Below are 24,748 nucleotides of genomic sequence, written 5' to 3'. Positions count from 1 at the left end.
TTCCAATCATTCCCGATAATTTTTCCCGATCATATACATTTTGGCAATGCATTAACAAAAAAATGAATAAAACTCGGACGAATATGTACATTCAACATACAGTACATATGTACTGTATTTGTTTATTATGACAATAAATGCTCAATATTTTACATTATTAACATTCTTTCTGTGAGAGGGATCCAAGGATAGAAAGACTTGTAATTCTTAAAGGATAAATGTGACTTTGTATATTGTGACTAAATATTGCCATCTAGTGTATTTATTGAGCTTTCAGTAAATGATACTGTAGCCATTTAACTGTTCTGCCCAAATGCATGATGGGAAGTGCAACCATCACTGTGCATAGTGGCACCAATTGATATATCTTCTCTGCGTTGGGAAATAACATAGGGTGATAAGAAAAAGATCAACTACTACCTTTCTTCCCCACATTGCTTCCCACGATGTTTCTAATTGTTGAGAGAGGGATTGTAAGGCTTTAGCCAATTAAAAAAAGGCTCCAAAGGCTGTCAAAATTCACTCTACTCATTTTACGCTGCCTTGTAGCTCAATATATAGGTAAAACGGCGCCATTATAGATTGAACGCGACAATGCGTGAGTGGGTCGTGCAGCGCATGTGTTAATTGCGTTAAATATTTTAACGTGATTAATTTTTAAAAAATTAATTACCGCCATTAACGTGATAAATTTTATAGCCCTACTTTAAGCCAAAACTAAAGACGCTGGATGAGCGTAAGACATTTTGTCTGTAACGTTAGATACAATTAGAAAACGATTTAATTAAAAAAAATATATATATATATATTATCGGCATCCCGATCGATCGGGACATCTTTAGTAAAAACCTTCATTAATATCATTCCGTTCATAAGTCAATGGGCTGATCTCAACCCAGTAGAGCATAGTTCTCAGCTAAAGACAAAAAAAGATAACCATTCTATTTTCCCTGTTTGAATTTCTTGTTAACAGCTTAGTCAGTGCCCTGATCTGAACCCAATAGAACATGTATTTCTAATTTTTTCTTCAATCTAATACTGTATATCAAAGTTGTTCATTTAGTAAAATCTGCAACTGAAGGTGGATGACCAAGGATCTCCAGAGAAGAAACTTGATTGTCTACAGCAAGGAAATTTCGTTCAATATTCCGTTAATGGCTGAGTTTTCATTAAAAAAAAAAATCCAGTGGGTTTGCAGTTTTTAATGTTTAAAAATACCTGTCTGTCATGTACAGGTAATTAGCTAACAGCAGGGGATGGTGAGGTCAACTTTGCTCAAGTGCACGAGAAGGTTGTGTGAGAGCTTTTTTTATAATATAAATTTTTATAGCATATATATTAATTCTGTGCGTCTTTTTACCAGCTGCTCAGCCCGCCCCGTTGCATTCAAACAGACAACCATGGTAGCGCAAGGTCACTTCCCCCCCATTCAGGCCTGTGTGCCACATGGACAAGTGGTCGACTGCAGAGACAAATGTAAATACAGCTCTTGTTAGTCTTTGCCTTTAACAGGAAGTCCAGCTGGGCTACCTTCGTCCATTAGGTTCTGGCAAATGAAAAGACATAATTCACATTATTAGGACGCTCGACAAGGAGGTGAGGGAGGGTCGAAGGGGGGTCTCCGATTGTCACGCAGTACAAATATTGCAAAATACTCACCCTGCCTCCTAATTGAATGTGTCAGTATGTCCTCATCTGGCTATTACAACAATGTTTCAGTCTTTGTAGGAGAAGAAAATAAAGACAATAAAGACTCAGACAAGAACTTAAGCTGCTTGTTTTTGCAGATAAATGTTTGCTTTCATTTCACTGTCATAAAGAACTGCTATTTTTCACTGTGTGGCCTTGAAATGTGGAGAATTTCATCCAGGGTTCATGGACTTTTTCCAAGGTAAAATTTTTGGAGCCCATTTGAACAGTCTTGCTAACTAAAACTGTAGCACGTACATAAACAGTTGCTCGGATGAGTTAAAGTGTTGAGACTTGCCGCAATCTGTAAATGAGTTCCAATATGAATTATGATGATTGTATATCAAAACTGGTAGAGGCATAACCATCTAAATTTGGCTCAGTTTCATACTATGAAACATTTTAGGAAAGTTCAACCCCAGAGAAAGATTGATCTAGTGAATTTCAGTAAGCTCATCTATAATGGGTAGAAGTACAAAAATGTCTGAAGGACCTATAGGGAAAAACAAAAAAGAAGTTGGTCATTGTGGTTTGATGTACTCATTTCCAGTTATATTAAGTTTTATGAAATGTTGACACACTTTCTATAATGATTCGAGTCATTTGGGGAAAAAAAAAAAAAAAAAAACTTACAAAAAAGTTAAATAATCCATCCCTGGAAGTCTGCCATTTTTGTTTGCAAATGCAAATTTTGGCCATTTCGAAGACCTTCCCAGAAAATTAATTCCCAGACGGAAGTTTTGCTCAGCAACATGAAAGTTAGTAGTCACGTCTATCGTGAGATATGCTACAAAAAGACCAGATCAGCCTACTTCCAGCTTTGCAATATTTCTCGCCTCCCCCTTTTTCTCACCCGCCATACCGCTTCCACTCTTGTCAGTAGTCTAGTCACTTCCCGGCTCGATTACTGTAACTCACTGCTCTTCGGTCTCCCAAATAAGTCCTTCCAGAAAACTGCAGCTCCTCCAAGACTCAGCAGCACGCCTCATCACTCGGACCCCCACTACACACCAAATCACCCCCATCCTCCGTCAACTTCACTGACTCCCTGTTCATGTGATTAGCTACAAAAAAAAGTCAAGTCATGCCGAAAAAAAGAAAGACACTGTAGCGTAAGCTACCATTTTGAAGTGCTGTATTTTAAGGAAATTTGGGCTATTTACAGTTCAGTGGACATTTTTTTTTTTACCAAATTCAGCCCCTGAAGCAAGATTTATTTAGCAACACAAGAAGTGGTAGGCATATCTATCATGAGTAGAACTATAAAAAAAAGTCACAAACCAGGAAAGAAAAACACTCGTTTGAAGATTATGGTGGTTCTTTGCAGGGTACTTTTACATGAAAACTCAACCGCCCAAAGCCAGTTTGGTCAAATTTGGTCTGCATGTCAATCATGAGTAGACATATTGAAGAAAAAAAAAGTCTCAGGAACTAATGGCTGAAAAGACAGGGTTATGTGTCCTACTGTCGATTTTTTATTCAGTAGCTAAATTTGAAACGTGTACAACATCGATCGACAACCACCAGACCGGTGACCGGTGTCGGTCCGTGGCTAGTTTGCTGCCGGGCCGCAGAGAAATACAGTGATCCCTCACTACTTCGCGCTTCAAACTTCACGCCCTCAGTCCATCGCAGATTTTTTTTCAAGTAAAAAATAAAATAAAATAAAGATGAGCTGTCCCGATCCGATCGCGTAGTCTCACTCGCCCTCCATCCCTCCCTCCCTGCTCTTTGTTCGTCAGGCAGTGCACGTGCACTGGAGTTGCTTATTAAAGTCAACGATGATTGACAGATGTTTGGGTTTGATGTTGCCAGAGACACGAACTTCTAATTCCTCATGCGTCAATCATCGTTTAACTTGCTAAACAGTTGCTGTGGTAAATCATTGTGTGTAAGTGAGCAGCTTGAACGGATTTGAGTGGCCTCACCCTAACCCATGAAGCATTTAATAAAGCCAAGCATTTCTCTACTACTTTATTCTTGTTTAAAAATAATTCGATGAGACAGTAACATGTTTAAAATTTAATAATATTGATAATTATTACATTTGATCTAACCCTTAAAAATAATTTATTAAAAAAATTTATATATATGGCGGAAAACACTCAGGTGACTTTAAGTTCCGCTCTGAGACCCCCAATTTGGCCAAATTTCAAAATTGTCCGATAAGCATGTGTGATACATCATTGGAAAGCTTAAAATCTCCATTTTCTGGGGAAAGAAAAATTTTGAACAGGAGGGCACTGTTTTTAAAAAAATGTTTTTTCAACAGCAAAACCCTATCTGGAGGCGAGAACACGCGAGAGCAGAATTACAGACGCCATGACTTTAACGAGATATTATCGCGTACTTACGTTGTTTCGATCCAAAAACTCCATGTAGCATGTATCACTGAGTATCAAGACACAGTTTTGAATGCCCACAACTGGATTTTTTGGGTATTTTATGAGTGAAACATGTCAATATAACAAGGGTCGCGATGCAGAAATCGCAGACATCAAGGAGTGGTTGAGATTTTCTTTTTCATATATTTACCCCTTTAAACATTTTTTTCCATTTTTTCTTTGTTTGGATCGATTATTTATCATCAACATAGTAAAATGCAACAGTTACAAAAAAAAAAAATACAATTAAGTGATCGTTATGAGGTAGATATCCGTGGCTTTTTTTTACAAACGCCATTTTTTTCATCGTGACGTCATTTGTTTAAAAGTTTAAATATGCGAGTGAATAATTTTTTTAAGTTTTTGTTTTTTAGACGAAATATTAGACATCAATTAATGATTCTAAGCTAAAAATGACAGACATTTTGAATAAGAAATATAATTAATTACCTTAGTTTTATGGCTGGGTTAAAACAAAAGCGGTTGCGTGACGTCTGTAAACGGGGGTTTTCAGGGTAAAAGGGACAAATTAAAAATAGTTCGGGGGCTTAATGCGCCATGAATCTGCTATGGCAGCATATAAACATATTGTTCTGTCAAACAACAGTTGTTTTGGCTTAGAATACAGCAGTTTCTTTTAAAGAGGGGTGCAAGAGGAGAAACTACTTTTTCAGCCTTGTCTGTGTTTTCCGCCATGTATATAATTTTTTCAATTATACTTTGTGGGAAAAAATGCAAAAACATGTCTTATTTTTACCTCTTTCTAATGCTAAATTTAAATAAATACATTGAACACACTCAAAAAATATATATATACCGTATTGGCCCGAATATAAGACGATGTTTTTTGCACTGAAATAAGATTGAAAAAGAGGAGGTCGTCTTATAACTGCGGCCTAAAAAAAAAAAAAAAAAAAAAAAAAAAAAACTGCGGCCTAGACATATACCCATTCACGACGCTTGATGGCGCCAGTCATCAATGAATCGAATGCTGAACGCGACTCGGGCGGCCAAAGCGAACCCCTGACACGAAGAAGAAAGTGGTAAGAAGGAAAAGAGAAGAAAATACCGGTAATAGAAGAGATAACCGAAAATGGAGAAACTTCGCGACAATTTGGAGAAAAGTGGGTCGAAGATTGGCCAGGTTAACCGGTGTTTGGCCATTCCTTACTACGCGGCGAAACGTCCTACACAATGCTCAGGGCGCTTGCATATGCATTCACACGCATGCGCACATCGGTTGGAAGCGGCGAGTACTCACTATTTTTGTTTTTATTTAGTTATTTAGAACCTTTTCACAGCCTCAAAGATACTTTTTGCATGTATTACCCTCTCATACTTTTAACCATTGTGTTTTTTTGTGTTAGCTTTGAAGCAGTTGACCACATTAGTCACGTAGCGTATTTAAACCGTCCTTATTTGACATAACTACATTTAAGTATTTTCTGCAGGCATTTCTTTAGTACGTTATTCCTGTATGCATCTAAACAAAACAAGTTTAGAGCACACGGTAGTAATTTAGGTGTCAAATTCGACTAATGTAGGACGTTTCGCCGATGTAGGACATTTTGGCAGAACACCGGCAGCTGAGGAGAAGTTATGACGCAAACTTCAAGTTGATGGTGATAAATGAGGCGGTGTCTTCAAACAACTGCAAAGCGGCTGTGAAATATGGTGTCACAGAGTGTAATGTACGGAGATGTAGAGCTCAAAAAGATCGCCTAAAAAATGCTCACAGTCAGAGAAAAGCTTTCCGTGGTCGTTTCTGTATAAAAATTAATTTGGTGTTCAAAAAGTCTTTTTTTCAAACTTGAGTCTTGAAAAAGAGGGGGTCGTCTTATATTCGGGCCAATACGGTACTTTTTTTTTTGTGCGGTACTTCGCGCTTTTTCACTTGTCACAGTGGGTTTTGGTCCCCATTGACCGCAAAAAACAAGGGATCACTTTGATAAATCATTTGTTAAAGACCACAATCTGGCCTGTGCCCCTTGCCTACTGACTAATCCGAGTAGAGATTTCTGTACGTCGCCATTTATTGGTTGGCCGCGATGACAGGGGCATTTGCACACCTATAGCAACCCAGTGTATGTTAATGTAAACAGTAACGTTAGCTGATGTTGGCTGTGTGCTGCAGGCGGCGACGTTTGTGGACAACTTTTTTTACGGGGAAAAGGCCACCTGCTCAGCCAGAAGACGAGCCTACAACCAAGTCCATTCTCCATAATATGTGGCTAAAAGTAAGCAAACGAGGCAACAAAAGCAAATACACTGAGAGCATCATACCTTGTGGCAAACCGTATTGCTGAAGCCAAGAAACCTTTCTCGATTGGAGAAGAACTCTGCGGCTAAGGATATTTGCCGTCAAGTTTCAGGAGAGGGCGCTGTTAAAAAAGGTTGACTCAGCGTTTGGTGAGTTACATTATTCCTGCACTTAATGTTCGTTTTTAGCCCCGTTGTGTTGTTTTATACTTACTGTAATTTTCTGCCAGGCCCGCATTACACCAGTCCGTGGTGCAAAAAAGGTTGGGCGCGACTGGTGTACAAGACAGATGGACTAAAAAAAAGTTGCAAACAAATTAGCTTTCAATATTGTTGTTGAAGCATAAGTAACACTAGAAAATAGAATAAATAAATAAAACTAGAGGAGCAGTCTAAGTGCAGGCCTTAGCCTAATCAGCGAAATTCAATTTGACAACGTGACTTTTCACATTTGACCCCAAATTTTAATCACCTCTTTCATTTAATATTACAAACATCCTACAAGTTTGATAATAATCTGTTTCCCTATTCTTCAGTTATCTTAAAACAAACATATATCCAAACAAACAGAAAAAAAATTCCGCTTCAATAGATGTCACTGATCAGAAGAGGTAAAAATGCATATTCACATCAAGGTGTGAGACCCCATTCAAAACCAGTAGAGCATACTTTAGGAGTAATTTTTCAAGAACTCCAGTAATGTAGCCATTTGTTGTAAAAGATATCCACTCGTAAGAACATTATCAAAAATTAAGGCCCTTTTAAGGATTTCTTTGATACCAGTGGGAACCCAGGAAAGAAGGATAAACTGCTAAAGTTTGCTTTCTGACAGACACACACACAAATCTGCAATTTTCCATTGCGCAGCGTTACAACATCGGCGCATTTCATCCCCGATTATGCTCATAAATTTCACGGCCGTGCACAATACTAAATAACACCGAGCTGTTAAAGCCACGCAGGTGTGGTCAACGTCTGTCAGGAGTTAGCCGCCGGTAGTCAGACTTGGAGGACTGCCAAAGCATATTAAATTGTAGCCTATTTCACAGGCCTAAATTATGTGGCTGGCGAGAAAAATACGGGTGTAGGATGGTATAAGAGTGAAGAGGGGTTGGAGGATTGTCCCGAGAAATACAACATTTGATATGTGGACAAACAACAGAATTGAAGAGACCGTAAAACAAACAGTCAATTGGTTTAGGAAATGACTTGTTCACTAGCAAGTCGTGATTGAGTTCGGTGTCACAGGTTGTAACACAGGTACAATCAGACTAGAGGATTCACCTCAAAAGGTATAAAAGTGAACCCTTGAACATTTTCAAGTGGTGTGGTATAGTGGTAATAGCATATGACGGTTAGCAACCGTGCGGCTGAGTGTCGCCAACCCCTCTAGCCCACCTGTCACGCCAGTGAGTGCAAGCCAGGCCAATTTTTATTCTGTATATCCTGGTAGCCTTCCTCTGATTTTCCTCCTCAGACAAAACTTTTTGTCTCTCGTTGCCACGTATCATTTTTACATTATACACACACTCTCTCAACGGACAATTGCCAGAAAGGAATAAACACAACGTTTTACCACCGCTACACACACTAAACACGCTGGAGTTAACTCTCGTAGCTGGTGGAAAACGTTCATGACAGTGTTTGCTAACCTTTCATTTTGTATAAATGCGTAATCATATTGGAGGTATTGCCTCCTCGGCAGCCACCCTCCGCAAACATGTTTTACATGTCTGTTGGCCCTCCTCCTCTAACCCTGTAACTTTTCTGTCGCCGAAGTATTCCCATTCCAGCGTTTTCTTCAATGGGGGGAAAAAGTTCAGGAATTTCACCTCCTCCAGCCATCGTGTAGCACAGCTGACTCACTGACACTGAGCAACAACCTGCATTTTTTGGACATAAAAAATAGCTAATGTCTTAGGGAAGGTATGACTGAAATTTTTGTGGTTTTGAAACCGTGACGTTTTCATACCACGGTATACCTTTAAACTAGGGTTGTTCCAATCATGTTTTTTTGCTCCCGATCCGATCCCGATATTTTCCGATCCGATTGCTTTTTTTTGCTCCCGATTCAATTCCAATCATTCCCAATAATGTTTCCCGATCATATACATTTTGGCAATGCATTAAAAGAAAAAAATGAATAAAACTTGGACGAATATATACATTCAACATACAGTACATAAGTACTGTATTTGTTTATTATGTCAATAAATCCTCAAGATGGCATTTACATAATTAACATTCTTTCTGTGAGAGGGATCCACGGATAGAAAGACTTGTGACTTTGTATATTGTGACTAAATATTGCTATCTAGTGTATTTGTTGAGCTTTCAGTAAATGATACTGCAGCCATTCAACCCAAATGCATGATGGGAAGTGGAACCATGACTGCGTAGTGCTACCAATGGATATATCTTCTTTGCGTTGGGAAATAACATAAGGTCTCAAGAAAAAGATCAATTGCTACCTTGCTTCCCCAAATTGCTTCCCATGATATTTCTAATTGTAGGGAGAGGGATTGTAAGGCTTTAGCCTATTAAAAAAAGGCTCCAAAGGCTGCCAAAATTCACTCTACTCATTTTACGCTGCCTTTCATCTCTCTAAATGGGTAAAACGGCGCCATTACAGATTGAGCGTGACAATGCATGAGTGGGTCGTGCAACGCATGCATTCATTGAGTTAAATATTTAACGTGATACATTTTTTAAAAATTAATTACCGCCGTTATCGGGATAAATTTGATAACCCTACCTTAAGCCTAAACTAAAGACCCTGGATGAGTGTAACATATTATGTCTGTAACGTTAAATACAATTAGAAAACGATTTAATTAAAAAATATATATACATTAAAAAAAGGCATGGCCGATATTTTTTTGCCGATTTCGATACTTTGAAAATGACGTGATCGGATCGATCGGGACATCTCTAATTTTTACATTATACACACACTCTCTCAACAGAGAGTTGCCAGAAAGGAATATACAAAACGTTTTACCACCGCTACACACACACACACTAAACACGCTGGAGTTAACTCTCGTAGCTGGTGGGAAACGTTCATGACAGGGTTTGCTAACCTTTCATTTTGTATAAATGCGTAATCATATTGGAGGTATTGCATCCTCGGCAGCCACCTTCCACAAACATGTTTTACATGCCGGTTGGCCCTCCTCCTCTAAGCCTGTAACTTTTCTGTCGCCGAAGTATTCCCATTCCAGCGTTTTCTTCAATGGGGGGAAAAAGTTCAGGAATTTCACCTCCTCCAGCCATGGTGTAGCACAACAGCTGACTCACTGACACTGAACAACAACCTGCATTTTTTGTTCATAAAAAATAGCTTATGTCTTAGCGAAGGTATGACTGAAATTTTTTGCTGTTTTGAAACCGTGACGTTTTCATACCACGGTATACCTTTAAACCAGTGATTAGCACATGTCTAATATAGACCCCCTCAAGCTGTAAAAGAGGTCATTCAACTAGTTGTCAGTCAACATATCATCACAAATGTTATGAAAATATTGTATAAAGGTTGAAAAGTTACCTAGTCTTGCTTTAAAATAAAGTCAGAAAGCATATAGTAATTTTTTTTTTTTTTTTGGTAGAAATGCTATGTGGACTCAAAGGTCAGTCTACTAATACCACCTGGGACTTGTTTTTTTTTTTTTTTTTTTTTTAAAGACTACACCTGGGCATCAAAAATAGCATGGAACTTTCTAGCCACACATGCTAACCATTTACAGATAGAGGACACTGACTGAATGCACATCTTTATTCGCTCTTACTTCATTGTATATTCGTGGAGTGGACCCCTACATTTATGCTCATTCCCCTGTGTTGCACTTCACCTTCAACCCCAATCTAAAATGGTTACCTCGAATTGAGCAGCAAGGAAAATTTTCTATTGAGGGGGAGTTGTGTTAGACTGGATGAAAATTTAAGACTGAGCAGCAGTGCAGAGGAGAGGAGTGAGAGTACATGGCCACAAAGTGGAACCAGCGTTCACCCCTGAAATGGTGGACCATCTGTTGGGGTGTCGAGTTGCTTTCGTTAGGTTAACCTCCTCTCTTTCTGCTGCCTTCAGAGTGTCTGATGATGTACAAATGGACTCAGAGTGGAGAATAGAGTTTCAGCAATTGCAATTTCAATCATTTATATCGCCTCTGGTTCGTGAATTATTCAGACTTTACTCAACCAATCATAACAAGTTGGGATGGAATGTAGTGAGAGAAGGCCATCTTGGAACCCATGTTTATCACTACAGTACTATTATTATTTTTACGACGTCATTCGGGGGGCATTCAACATGTTCCGAAGATCAACTTTGCAAGCATGTATCCTAGACAAATGGGGCAATACTGAATTACCAACTCCAGTCAATAGAGCTTGGTGTGAAACATTGATATTTCAAGTGTGAAAAATTGAGTGTGAGCGGCTGTTCACTGCAGTTTGCATTATTCTAGTACCTTTTGGTCTACTATGACAACCGTTCGTATAACCATATCATCACTTCTACTTTATCAATCGTGATTAGTTTGAAGCCACATTAGGTAATTTTTCAGTTTTGGTCGGTTTTAGCGACGCTGGTGGACAAAAGCAGGAGTGTTTTGCCTTAAAGTGCCTGTGACATGAAAAAGCATGTTTATTTCATAATACACGCGGTATTTCATGCTCCTGAATGAAATGGACGACTTGGATGTGTCAAGAAGCGATCGATATATTTATTCCAATTTTTTTAATGCCGCACTATGAAAGTGACGGACTTCCGGCTTCGGTCTTGCATTGAGGAAGAGGGCGCTGTGACATGTATGGAAGAAGGAGTCCTCTTCACTATCCAGCCGTACTGTTGTATGAGAAGGACTAAGGATTCAGCTGATTAATTTGTTTATTTTTCGCATCACGCAGAAAAATCTTGCTGTACGGCGGAGAGGTTTGTGAGCCTTCTTTTGGATTCAAAAGGTTCCTATTCACCGGTGGATATTGGCCAAAACAAGCCCTGTTACTGTGGGGTAATGGGACTTACGAGGAAGTGAGTAAACATCATCTTTTGTATTATGTCGAATACTGGGATCATTTTAATATGTACAGTAGGTGGCTTGCATTTTGTGGCTGACATGCTCATTGTCCCCTGGGTCGACGACCGGTGGCTTGTCGCAGGTTTATTGCCCTCTTCATGTGCTCGGTGTTCTGTGAAATTTTCCAACTGATCAGAAATTGCAACTTTGTGTTAAAAATAGCCGCAAATACAGCGATTACAGTGTAACCACTACAAACTTTCTTTAAATTAAGGACTACTTACGTTTGATCATGGATGAGCATGTAAAAAGCAAATTGTCATGTTAGCTGCACAACAACTGCCGCCGCTCGTATGACTCTCGCTGTCTTTGCCGTGTAGTAAAGCATTATTTTGCCATATTCTTGTTGACCATTTGGCAGCTACACGCTCCTCTGACGTCGGCCGGTTTGTTCGGCGGTCATAGTCCAGCTGCTTCCCCGACGAGCTCTCCTGTCCCTAGTAGCAGGGGAACGACAAGCTCTAACTTGTTCGCCGCCGGGCGGGTTGCCGATCGGAAAAGACAATCGACAACCCTGCGGTAGTGTGAAATGATCCGGGCTTGTTATGTGTGCTTTTCTGCTTCGAAGACTTTGAAACATCACTCGGTTCGGGTTAGCATGTTGGCTAGCTGTCACGCCTCTTGATTTGTTTACATTTTTCGAAGACAGGGAAGGGAAATGACATTAACCTGACTTAGGTGGCATAAAATACCGTTCGGGAGGTGCGACAGTATAGGTGAAGTCGACAGTTTTGACCATTATGGAGTAATTTTGCCATGTCGTCCTGAATAAATGGATTTTTATTATTTCATATTCCATTTAGCACAAGACTGTTATTTGTCATGACCATGGCATTTATTTAGCTAATGGGGAAAAATACTTGCATAAAAAAGAATATCCTGTAAAAATATTGGAGTAGAGAGACAGAAACAATGACATTTTGCGGCTCTCTTTACCGCGTTTTCCTCGTTCTGAATAATTCCCCCTAAATGGGCTGAATAGTAAAATCAATGGGCCCATTCTCCCGCTGAAGTAATCCACCTGTTGGGGACGCTAGAGCCCTATAATGGTAGGCGTGGCTAACCGGCAGATTAAAAGACTAATTTCTCGTCATCTGCGCTTTGCTAAATTGTTGTATAAAGTCAAATCGACTCAAAATATGATTCTAATTCACATAATAATGCTATTTAAGACTTTTTTTCTCCTGTCGTACGCACCTTAAAGAAGACTGCGTTTCCCATGAGGACCAGCGCACACCTAGCCTGGGACTCCAGAGTCTGGCGACTGTTCAGCAGATCAAATTCCCAGGGTGGAGCAAGCCACAGCAAACAGACAGCAGAGGGGACCAATCAGTGACAGGCGAACGTGATGTTGGTAAAGCGACAAGAAACTGTAGCGCGAGGACGTAAACATACGAGGAGATCGGAGAACGGAGAAGTTTATTCAACATCGCTAGCGCAAGACAGACTGTTGGTTTTAGCGACTCAATGTGTTTTTGGTCATTTAAAACTTAATTTACCGCAGATAGGAACATATTCTCGGTTCTCCCGTTCACCACCCGTGTTGTTGTGGAGACGACTTCCGACGCACAAGAGTGACGTTGCTTGTTAAGAACACGTCATGCAAATAAACAAATCTGATTGCACGGACAATTTTGTTTGGGCTCGAGAGGCGAATAAGGAGCTGGGTCGCAGACTCTATAACTGGAACAGCGGTGAGTCTGGAGTTTCAGGCTCGCACATAGCCGCACGGTGTCGTAAAATCATGATCTCCCTGTCGCCTGCAGATGGAATAAATGACATTTCTTGTTTCCGGTGGATGTACGAAGGATGAATAGTAATACGGTAATGAATCCAGTTGTGGCTAAACAATAGCATATGACGGTTAGCAACCGTCTGGCTTAGTGTGGCTAAACCTCCCACCCCACACAAACTCAGCAGCGGTAACGAGTTCGGTTGAGGGGGTTCACCTCAGTGAGTGAAAGCCAGGCCAATGTTTATTTTTGAGTTTTTTTGGTAGCCTCCCTTTTTTCCCCTCCTTGGACAAAACTTTTTGCTTCTTTTGTTGCTCTGCCATCTTTGCAGAATTCGCGCGAAAGCATTCGAATCGACTTTATAACGACTGAGGAAAGAGGGAAGTGATGTATGCCGTAAAGCAGTCAGCACATTTGTAGTTTTATTATGTGTTAGGGTTCCTGACACCCTCCTCAAAGTTAATTAGTACTGGATTCAGACTCCCTCAAGATATAAATGAGGTGTAATTCAACTAGTTGTCAGTCGACATATTATCACAAATGTTATGAAAATATTTTTAAAAGTTGAAAAGTTACCTAGTGTTGCTTTAATTAGGATTAGAACATATGCGATTTTAACAGGACAGTCAGATCCTAACAACCGTTAGACTTTTTTTCTTTCTTTTTTCAAAATAACAAAGCTAAATAACAAAATTAACATTTGAGAGTGACTATACGTAGTGCGGAAAACACTCAGGTGACTTGAAGATCTGCTCTGAGACCCCCAATTTGGCCAAATTTCAAAGTTCTCCTATATGCATGTGTGATACATCATTGGAAAGCTTAAAATCTCAATTTTTTTGTGGTTTGAAAAATTATGAACAGGAGGGCATTTTTAAAAGATTTTTTATTTAAACAGCAAAACCCTAACTGGAGGTGGGAGCATGAGAGAGCAGAATTAAAGATGTCACGATTTTAACGAGATACTATCGCGTATTTACAGTGCCTTGCAAAAGTATTCGGCCCCCTTGAATCTTGCAACCTTTCGCCACATTTCAGGCTTCAAACATAAAGATATGAAATTTAATTTTTTTGTCAAGAATCAACAACAAGTGGGACACAATCGTGAAGTGGAACAACATTTATTGGATAATTTAAACTTTTTTAACAAATAAAAAACTGAAAAGTGGGGCGTGCAATATTATTCGGCCCCTTTACTTTCAGTGCAGCAAACTCACTCCAGAAGTTCAGTGAGGATCTCTGAATGATCCAATGTTGTCCTAAATGACCGATGATGATAAATAGAATCCACCTGTGTGTAATCAAGTCTCCGTATAAATGCACCTGCTCTGTGATAGTCTCAGGGTTCTGTTTAAAGTGCAGAGAGCATTATGAAAACTAAGGAACACACCAGGCAGGTCCGAGATACTGTTGTGGAGAAGTTTAAAGCCGGATTTGGATACAAAAAGATTTCCCAAGCTTTAAACATCTCAAGGAGCACTGTGCAAGCCATCATATTGAAATGGAAGGAGCATCAGACCACTGCAAATCTACCAAGACCCGGCCGTCCTTCCAAACTTTCTTCTCAAACAAGGAGAAAACTGATCAGAGATGCAGCCAAGAGGCGCATGATCACTCTGGATGAACTGCAGAGATCTACAGCTGAGGTGGGAGAGCCTGTCCATAGGACAACAATCAGTCGTACACTGCACAAATCTGGCCTTTATGGAAGAGTAGCAAGAAGAAAGCCATTTCTCAAAGATATCCATAAAAAGTCTCGTTTAAAGTTTGCCACAAGCCACCTGGGAGACACACCAAACATGTGGAAGAAGGTGCTCTGGTCAGATGAAACAAAAATTGAACTTTTTGGCCACAATGCAAAACGATATGTTTGGCGTAAAAGCAACACAGCTCATCACCCTGAACACACCATCCCCACTGTCAAACATGGTGGTGGCAGCATCATGGTTTGGGCCTGCTTTTCTTCAGCAGGGACAGGGAAGATGGTTAAAATTGACGTGAAGATGGATGCAGCCAAATACAGGAACATTCTGGAAGAAAACCTGTTGGTATCTGCACAAGACCTAAGACTGGGACGGAGATTCATCTTCCAACAGGACAATGATCCAAAACATAAAGCCAAATCTACAATGGAATGGTTCAAAAATAAACGTATCCAGGTGTTAGAATGGCCAAGTCAAAGTCCAGACCTGAATCCAATCGAGAATCTGTGGAAAGAGCTGAAGACTGCTGTTCACAAACACTCTCCATCCAACCTCACTGAGCTCGAGCTGTTTTGCAAGGAAGAATGGGCAAGAATGTCAGTCTCTCGATGTGCAAAACTGATAGAAACATACCTCAAGCGACTTGCAGCTGTAATTGGAGCAAAAGGTGGCGCTACAAAGTATTAACGCAAGGGGGCCGAATAATATTGCACGCCCCACTTTTCAGTTTTTTATTTGTTAAAAAAGTTTAAATTATCCAATAAATTTTGTTCCACTTCACGATTGTGTCCCACTTTTTGTTGATTCTTGACAAAAAATTAAAATTTTATATCTTTATGTTTGAAGCCTGAAATGTGGCGAAAGGTTGCAAGGTTCAAGGGGGCCGAATACTTTTGCAAGGCACTGTACCTCTTTTTGATCCAAAAACTCCAAGTAGCATGTTTCACCGTGTGTCAAGACATAGCTGTGAATGACCAGAGCCAGATTTTGGGGGGATTTTATGGGTGAAATATGGTCATATAACAAGGGTCATGCAGGATGATGCAGAAATCACAGACATCAAGGAGTGTTCAATATTTTCTTTTTCATATGTTTACCCGTTTAAACGTTTTTTTTTTTGTTTGTTTGTTTGTTTAGATCGAGTATTTATCATCTAACAAATCGGGGAAAATGCGACAGCATCAAAATACAATTAAGCGATAGTTATGAGGGTGATATCCGTGACTTATTTACAGACACCATTTTTTCCCCATTGTGACGTAATCTGTTTAAAAGTTTAAAATATGCGAGTGAATAATTTTTTATAGTCGTTTTTTTTTTTTTTAAAGGAAATATTAGACATTAAAAAAATCATTCTAATGCCCCTTTCCCACTGAAACTAGTGGGTCAACGTGCGTTTTTTCCAAGCTGATGCAACCCACTAGCAATTGGCATTTGGCACCTTTCCCATTGACAAAAAAAAAAGCCGTGTCTTTTTTTTTTCTCACCCATCTAACCCCCCACCCCTCAGCCGTGCGTAAGGTTACGTGACGTCACCACGCTAAAATGCGCGTCGACAAGTGCGACCAAATTCATTCAGTTCAAGGAAGTAAACAATGCAGAGCAACATGGAAGCCTCCTTTCCGTTTGTGTTCTCTGTTTTCATGCTTTATACTACCCTCAAAATGATCGAAATGCAGCAAAGGATTAACACTCTGCTTGTGCTGAGGCAACGTAGGCGACGTGAATTCTTCTTCTACTAGCTTTGTTATGAGCATTCACGTAACTATGGTTGTGGGGTGTGTTAAATGGGAGGCGACTGGCACGTTGTTATGACACATCACGTAAGAGCCTACGTCATCACGTAGATTAGGGTGTTGACTGTTGACCCGGGGTTTTGCTTTCACACTGCATGACGATCAGAGCCGAGGTGATTTTAACGCAGGTCTCTTGGCGGGTTGATTGACACGGGTCGAGGCGGGTCGCTGCACCTTTCCCACTGCCACCAAAAGCCGATTGTTAGTGGGTTGACATGGGTTTTTGGCCAGTGGGAAAGGGGTATAAGATAAAATGACAGAGATTTTGAATAATAAATATAATTACTGACCTTCTTTTTATGGCTAGGTTGAGACAAAAGCGGTTGCACGAAGTCTGTAAACGGGGGTTTCCAGGGTAAAACGGACAAATTAAGAATAGTTCTGGGGCTTCATGCGCCATGAATCTGCTACGGCATCATATAAACATATTGGTCTATCAAACACAACAGTTCTTTTGGCTTAAAGTGCATGTGACACGAAAAAGCATGTTTATTTCATAATACACGCGGTATTTTATGCTCCTGAATGATATGGACTGCTTGGATGTGTGTGGAAGCGATCGCTATATTTATTTAGTTTTTTTTAATCCCGCGGCATGAAAATGAGTGACTTCCGCCTTCGGTCTTGCATTGAGGAGGGCGCTGTGACGTGTACGGTTGAAAGCGTCCTCTTCACTACAGCCGTACTGTTGTGTATGAGGACTAAGGATTCAGCTGATTTTGCGGATTAATACGTTTATTTTTGGCATCACGCCAGCCAAACGGCTGCAGAAAAATCTTGCTTTATGAGGGAGAGGCGTATGCGCCTTTTGGAGTTTCAAAAGGTTCTCATTCACCGTGGATATTGGCCAAAACAAGCCCTACTATTGGACTTACGAGGAAGTGAGTAAACATTTTGTTTTGTATTATGTCAAATACAGCGATTACAAAGTAAACACTACAAACTTTTTTTAAATAAAGGACTACTTACGTTTGATCATTGATAGGCATGTAAAAAGCTCTCCGCATGCACATTAGCTGCAAGTTAGCTGCACAACTGCAGCCACCCTCCTCCGGGGAACGAGTTGTAAAAATTGCTCTCCGCTGGGCGTTTTGCCGGTCTGCGAAGACAATCGACAACCCAGTCGTCATGTCAAATAATCCGGGCTAGTTATGTGTGATTTTCCGCTTCGAAGACTTTGAAACAGCACTCGGTTCGGGTTAGCATGTCGGGTAGCTGTCACGCCTCTTGGTTTGTTTACATTCTCCGAAGCCGGGGAAGGGAAATGACATATGTCCGATTTAGGTGTCATAAAATATTGTTCGGGAGGTGCGACAGTAAAGGTGAAGTCGACAGTTTTGACCATTATGGAGTAATTTTGCCTTGTCGTCCTGAATAAGTGCATTTTTATGATTTCATATTCCATTTAGCACAAGACTTATTTGTCGTGACCATGCCATTTATTTAGCAATTGGAGCAAATACTTGGATAAAAAGAATATCCTGTAAAAATACTGAAGTAAAGAGACAAACAATGACATTTTACAGCTCTCTTCGTCGCGTTTTCCTTGTTGTGAATACTACACCCTCGACGGGCTGACTGGTCCTTCTCAAGCCATTTATTTAGCTATTGTGGAAAAATACTTGGATAAAAAGAATATCCTGTAAAAATATTGGAGTAGAGAGACTGAAACAATGACATTCTGCGTCTCTCTTCGTCGCGTTTTCCTCATTCTGAATATTTTCCCCTAAATGGGCTGAATAGTAAAACCGATGAGCCCAGTCTCCCGCTGACGTCATCCACCTGTTGGGGACGCTCGAGCCTTATAACAGTAGGCATGGCTAACCGGCAGATTAAAAGACTAATTTCTCGTCATCTGCGCGTTGCTAAATTGTTGTATATAGTCGAATCGTCTCAAAATATGATTCTAATTCACATAATAATGCTATGTAAGACTTTTTTTCTCCTGTCATATGCTCTTTAAAGTACTGCAGTTTTTTTTTTTTTTTTTTTAAAGAGGGCTGCAACAGCAGAAACTGCTTTTTCAGTCGTGTCTGTGTTTTCTGGCGTATGTAAACCAATAGCTTCCATAGACAAAAGGAAAAAACCTTGAACAGAACCCACACAATGTTTGCAACTGTCATCTAACTCAAATGAGACAAGCGATAGGGTTTTTAGTCTTTGAAACGGATTCCACTTTGATTAAAGATTCCTTTCCCACAGAAGCTCTGCCCATCTGTCGTCCAGGTACATGTTATAATGTCTATGAAGCAGACATTATAGCAAATAGATCATGTTAAATGTCTAAAAACACCATCAAAGTATCAGTCAGGTCTATACTGGCAGATAAGGGCTCATTGAAAGCATATGGTTCAGTATATCATATATTCTGTCCATTTTGTCTGCACTGAACATGCATCCAAGTTAGAGTTGTCACATTTAGTGCGTGATTTCCTTTGGCGTCCACGTTTTATTTGGCTTTAGAGACGTTCAGTAGACGCCTGGGCTCAGCAAGATGGAGTCTTTATTGCAAGACAGCTAAGAAATCACCGTGGCCTTTGCGTTTATATCTCACCGTGTTGGCTCCTTTGAAATCAGTGGAGCATACGGGCATATTTCTGATGACAGATGAGCCCCCTTAAATATGTGTTTAGACTGCAATGAAATGCTACTGTCCTTTGGATTTTTTTCCTAAAGTAATAAGAGCAGCAAGCTTTAAGAGGGGGTGAAGTTTATCCCCTCGCTCCCTTCCAAAAATGGCTCCCTCGGGAGTAAATATGTCCCTGTCTTGACCTGTGCTACTGGTCAAGTTTACTCCTGGCAACTTCCCAGTACTCTCCTGTGCACCATTTGACTGTTTACTCCATCTTGTCTTTTGCATCTCTGTTCAAGATGCTGCTCTGCGGCCAATATGCCAGCTATGGAGATAGAATTGTGCCAAAAGAAGTGAGGTTGTAAAATGAAAATTATCCCTGTAAAATGACCAATTTTAACTAAAAAACACTTGTATTTCCAAATTTTGCGTTGTAAAATAAACATGAAAAAAACTCGAATGAGTAAATTGTTCTACAAGTTGTTTTTTTCTGTTTGCAAGTATTTTTTTTTTTTTGTGTGTGTGTGTGTTCTACAGGTGTTTTTTCTTCACTAGGGGTTAAAAATGACCAATTACAAGTGCACAAGTTTTGTCACATTCTTGTCGAGTTTTATGAGCCAAAAAAGATACTCATAACCTAGTTTTTAAAATAAAAAAAATACCTGTAAAATGACTAATTTTGACTTGTAAAACAAAAAAAAAAACTATTTCACAACACAAAATTTGGAAATACAACATGAAAAAAAAAACCACAATGTAAAAAAAAAATTCTACAAGTGTTTTTTTCCCGTTTACAAGTGATTTTTTTGTTCTACAGGTGTTTTTTCGTCACTACGGGTTAAAAATGATCAATTACAAGTGCACAAGTTTTGTCACATTCTTGTCGAGTTTTATGAGCCAAAAAAGATACTCGTAACCTAGTTTTAAAATAAAATACAAAAAATACATGTAAAATGACTAATTTTAACTTGTAAAAAAAAAAAAAAAAAAAAAAAAAAATTGTTTTACAAGTTAAAATTAGTCATTTTACAGGTATTTTTTTATTTATTTTAAAACTAGGTTATGAGTATCTTTTTTGGCTCATAAAACTCGACAAGAATGTGACAAAACTTCACCTTATAACAGAGTAGAAATTGTTTCTGGAAAAAAAAAAAAAAAAAAAAAATTCAGCGTATAAAGCTGCTTGAGTTAAAATGAATATTTTCTTTCAGACTTGTGTACAAGGGTTTGGGAAACTAAAAAAAAAAAAAAAAAAACACGTAAATGATAACTGGCAAATCAATGTAAATAGATAAAAAAAGATACTCGTAACCTAGTTTTAAAATAAAAAAAAATACACGTAAAATGACTAATTTTAACTTGTAAAAAGAAAAAAAAAAAAACTTAAAATTAGTCATTTTACAGGTTTTTTTTTTTTTTTTTTTTTTTTTTTTAAACTAGGTTACGAGTATCTTTTTTGGCTTATAAAACTCGTTAAGAATGTGACAAAACTTGTGCACTTGTAATTGGTCATTTTTAACCCGTAGTGAAGAAAAAACACCTGTAGAACAAACAAAAAAAATACTTGCAAACAGAAAAAAACAACTTGTAGAACAATTTATTCCTTCGAGTTTTTTTTTTTTCCAGGTTTATTTTACAACGCAGAATTTGGAAAAACAAGTGTTTTTTAGTTAAAATTGGTCATTTTACAGGGATAATTCTCATTTTACAACCTCACTTCTTTTGGGACTATTCTATCTCCATACCAGCACGCAGCCTTTTTGATTCGAGCGCAGTACATGTGGTTGAAATCTGAGGCAGGCGCCTGCACTGCCAAGCCACAGCCCTCGTAATGGAGAACTGGCGCAGGAGAATAAGCCATTGTTCTTGATGCGAGTAGCTGGGTGGATGCTGGATGGAGGGAGGGGAGAGTCCATTTGGAAGTTGATTCTTGCCTAACACAGAGGGTCAAAGGAGAGCCCCTGTAATCTTGTTGTAAATCCCGCAACGGGAAGGAAAACGCTGCCTGGGAATCATTTTTAGGGACAGGATGCAAACATGTTAGCGTGGGGTTGATATCCTGCTGTCAGACAGACTTCACGCTAAAATGACTGCAACCTGAGACACTGTGTTTGAGACCCACCCGTCTATAGGGGAAAATTTGCAATATGGACGGACCATAGACCATATGTGTGTCCTTCTACACGCTTTAAACACATTTGCAGTGTTACCCCAAAATGTATTACGATTCACCAGTCACGCCATCACTGTTCTATAAAATCTCAAGCCAAAATCTCACACATTATAGACAAATTTCCGAGGTACTTGTGCTTTACTTTCGCATTTCTGCTCGCGACTTTCGTTTTACACTTTCTCCAACCAAAACAACAGTGGAGCTGGAGTGGCATCACTCATTAAAATCCCTCATAAAAGATAATTTGGAAATACCGCATCCATCTGCCATCATCACGACATGGGAGGACAACATGTTCATGAAGGCAAATGTGGAGCCAAGCCCCTGCCACCACAAAAACCGGGTGTTTATGTAGCCATGTTGTTGCTGTGTTATGGAAGGTATGTTCTGCCTATCCCTGCATTTTTATGTGTCCAATACTGCCAAAATACTAAAGCTAAAATCTTGCTCATGAAACGACTTTTTGTCTTTGATATTGTTATTATGATCATAATTCTTAATTATGATGATGTTTAATATTATTTACGACATTTATTGTACTGCTGTGGCTGCAACACACGCTATCTGTCTCGGCCTGTTGCTAATCAGTACATGTAGGATGGCAAAATTGTTTTCAATTTGACTACAATTCTGTGTTTTGCGTCACAGTTGAAACATTATTAGCTTTGCTAAATAGAGTTATACAACGATAAAGAAATGGAAAACAAACACTATACTGTTAGGCAACTTGATGTGCCTCACAACCAGTGTTGTTAATCTCACTTTTAAAAAGTATTGAATTAGTTACAAATTACTCCTCCCAAAAAGTAATTGCGTCACTAACTCAGTTACCTGAATGTAAGAGTAATTAGTTACTTGGCAAAGTAGGGGGTTTAGATATTATTGGCTGTATTTTGAGTTATTTTGAGGGGAAATTAACGCTATTATATAAGCTGCACACAGACTACTTTTTGTAGTGTCATTTGTCAGTGTTGTCCTATGAAAAGATACAGTGGGGCAAATAAGTATTTAGTCAACCACTAATTTTGCAAGTTCTCTGACTTGAAAATATTAGCGAGGCCTGTAATTGTCAACATGGGTAAACCTCAACCATGAGAGACAGAATGTGGGGAAAAAAAACAGAATATCACATTGTTTGATTTTTAAAGAATTTATTTGCAAATCATGGTGGAAAATAAGTATTTGGTCAATACCAAAAGTTCATCTCAATACTTTGTTATCTAGCCTTTGTTGGCAATAACGGAGGCCAAACGTTTCCTGTAACTCTTCACAAGCTTTTCACACACTGTTGCTGGTATTTTGGCCCATTCTTCCATGCAGATCTCCTCTAGAGCAGTGATGTTTTGGGGCTGTCGTTGGGCAACACGGACTTTCAACTCCCTCCACAGATTTTCTATGGGGTTGAGATCTGGAGACTGGCTAGGCTACTCCAAGACCTTGAAATGCTTCTTACGAAGCCACTCCTTTGTTGCCCTGGCTGTGTGTTTTGGATCATTGTCATGCTGAAAGACCCAGCCACGTCTCATCTTCAATGCCCTAGCTGATGGAAGGAGATTTTCACTCAAAATCTCTCGATACATCCTTTACACAGATCGGTTGTCCTGGTCCCTTTGCAGAAAAACAGCCCCAAAACATGATGTTTCCACCCCCATGCTTCACAGTGGGTATGGTGTTCTTCGGATGCAATTCAGTATTCTTTCTCCTCCAAACACGAGAACCTGTGTTTGGACCAAAAAGTTCTATTTTGGTTTCATCAGACCATAACACATTCTCCCAGTCCTCTTCTGGATCATCCAAATGCTCTCTAGCGAACCGCAGACGGGCCTGGACGTGTACTGGCTTCAGCAGGGGGACACGTCTAGCAGTGCAGGATTTGAGTGCCTTGTGGCGAATTGTGTTAGTGATAGTAGCCTTTGTTACAGTGGTCCCAGCTCTCTGTAGGTCATTCACTAGGTCCCCCCGTGTGGTTCTGGGATTGTTGCTCACCGTCCTTGTTATCATTTTGACGCCACGGGGTGAGAGCTTGCATGGAGCCCCAGATCGAGGGAGATAATCAGTGGTCTTGTATGTCTTCCATTTTCTAATAATTTCTCCCACAGTTAATTTCTTTACACCAAGCGTTTTACCTATTGCAGATTCAGTCTTCCCAGCCTGATGCAGGTCTACAATTTTGTCTTTGGTGTCCTTCGACACCTCTTTTGTCTTGGCCATAGTAGAGTTTGGAGTGTGACTGACTGAGTTTGTGGACAGGTGTCTGTTATATCGATAATGAGTTGAAACAGGTGCCATTAATACAGGTAACGAGTGGAGCCTCGTTAGAAGAAGTTAGACCTCTTTGACAGCCAGAAATCTTGCTTGTTTGTAAGTGACCAAATACTTATTTTCCACTCTAATTTGGAAATAAATTTTTTTTAAATCAAACAATGTGATTTTCTGTTTTTTTTCCACATTCTGTCTTTCATGGTTGAGGTTTACCCATGTTGACAAGTACAGGCCTCTCTAATCTTTTCAAGTAGGAGTTTGCCCCACTGTATTTTCAATCAAAAATAATTTGCTTCAATAAAATAAATGTGTTTGCAAAAATAAATTTGAAACTCAAAACAATGCACGTGAAAGCTTTTTTTGATTGGAGTCAAGTTTTTTTTTTTTTTTTTTTGATTGAAGCAACTTTTTGATTGAAGTAATATTGATTTGTGTTTGGGCCACATTTCGGCTAGGACGTTTTTGTCTTTATTATTCAATCAAAAAATAAGTAGCTTTAAAAAATATATTTTCAAAAAGGAAAATCACTTCAATCAAAAAAAAAGAAAAATTTCAATCATAAACGTTTTTGAATGCGAAAAAATATTTGAGATTGAAAAATTTGCATTTGAACACTTAATTTTTCATTGAACAAGTTTTCTTTGATTGAAGCAATCCTGGTCTTGTATGTCTTCCATTTTCTAATAATTTCTCCCACAGTTAATTTCTTTAAACCAAGCATTTTACCTATTGCAGATTCAGTCTTCCCAGCCTGGTGCAGGTCTACAATTTTTGTCTCTGGTGTTCTTCGACAGCTCTTTGGTCTTGGCAATAGTGGAGTTTGGAGTGTGACTGACTGAGCTTGTGCACAGGTGTATTTTATACCGATAATGAGTTAAAACAGGTGCCATTAATACAGGTAACGAGTGGAGCCTCGTTAGTCCTCGTTAGAAGAGTTTCGACCTCTTTGACAGCCAGAAATCTTGCTTGTTTGTAGGTGACCAAATACTTATTTTCCACTCTAATTTGGAAATAAATTCTTTAAACAATGTGATTTTCTGTTTTTTTTCCCACATTCTGTCTTTCATGGTTGAGGTTTACCCATATTGACAATTACAGG

At 39.3% G+C, this 24,748-nt stretch overlaps 1 long non-coding RNA gene across 1 annotated transcript; it reads right to left on the bottom strand.

Moving 5' to 3' along the window:
* Positions 1-1,280: 1,280 nt before the first annotated feature.
* Positions 1,281-24,468, bottom strand: LOC130924212 (uncharacterized). Its single transcript, XR_009064844.1, has 5 exons — positions 24,376-24,468; positions 6,547-6,627; positions 6,357-6,454; positions 1,660-1,720; positions 1,281-1,546 (listed from the first exon to the last, which is right to left on the bottom strand). It is a non-coding gene; the product is annotated as an uncharacterized LOC130924212 (long non-coding RNA).
* Between the last annotated feature and the right edge of the window lie 280 nt (positions 24,469-24,748).

This window comes from Corythoichthys intestinalis, chromosome 11, assembly GCF_030265065.1.
Source record: "Corythoichthys intestinalis isolate RoL2023-P3 chromosome 11, ASM3026506v1, whole genome shotgun sequence".
In the NCBI taxonomy this organism is placed as follows: Eukaryota; Metazoa; Chordata; class Actinopteri; order Syngnathiformes; family Syngnathidae; genus Corythoichthys; species Corythoichthys intestinalis.
The sequence above is the reverse complement of the archived record's forward strand: the minus strand, read 5'-3'. Positions and strand labels throughout refer to the sequence as shown.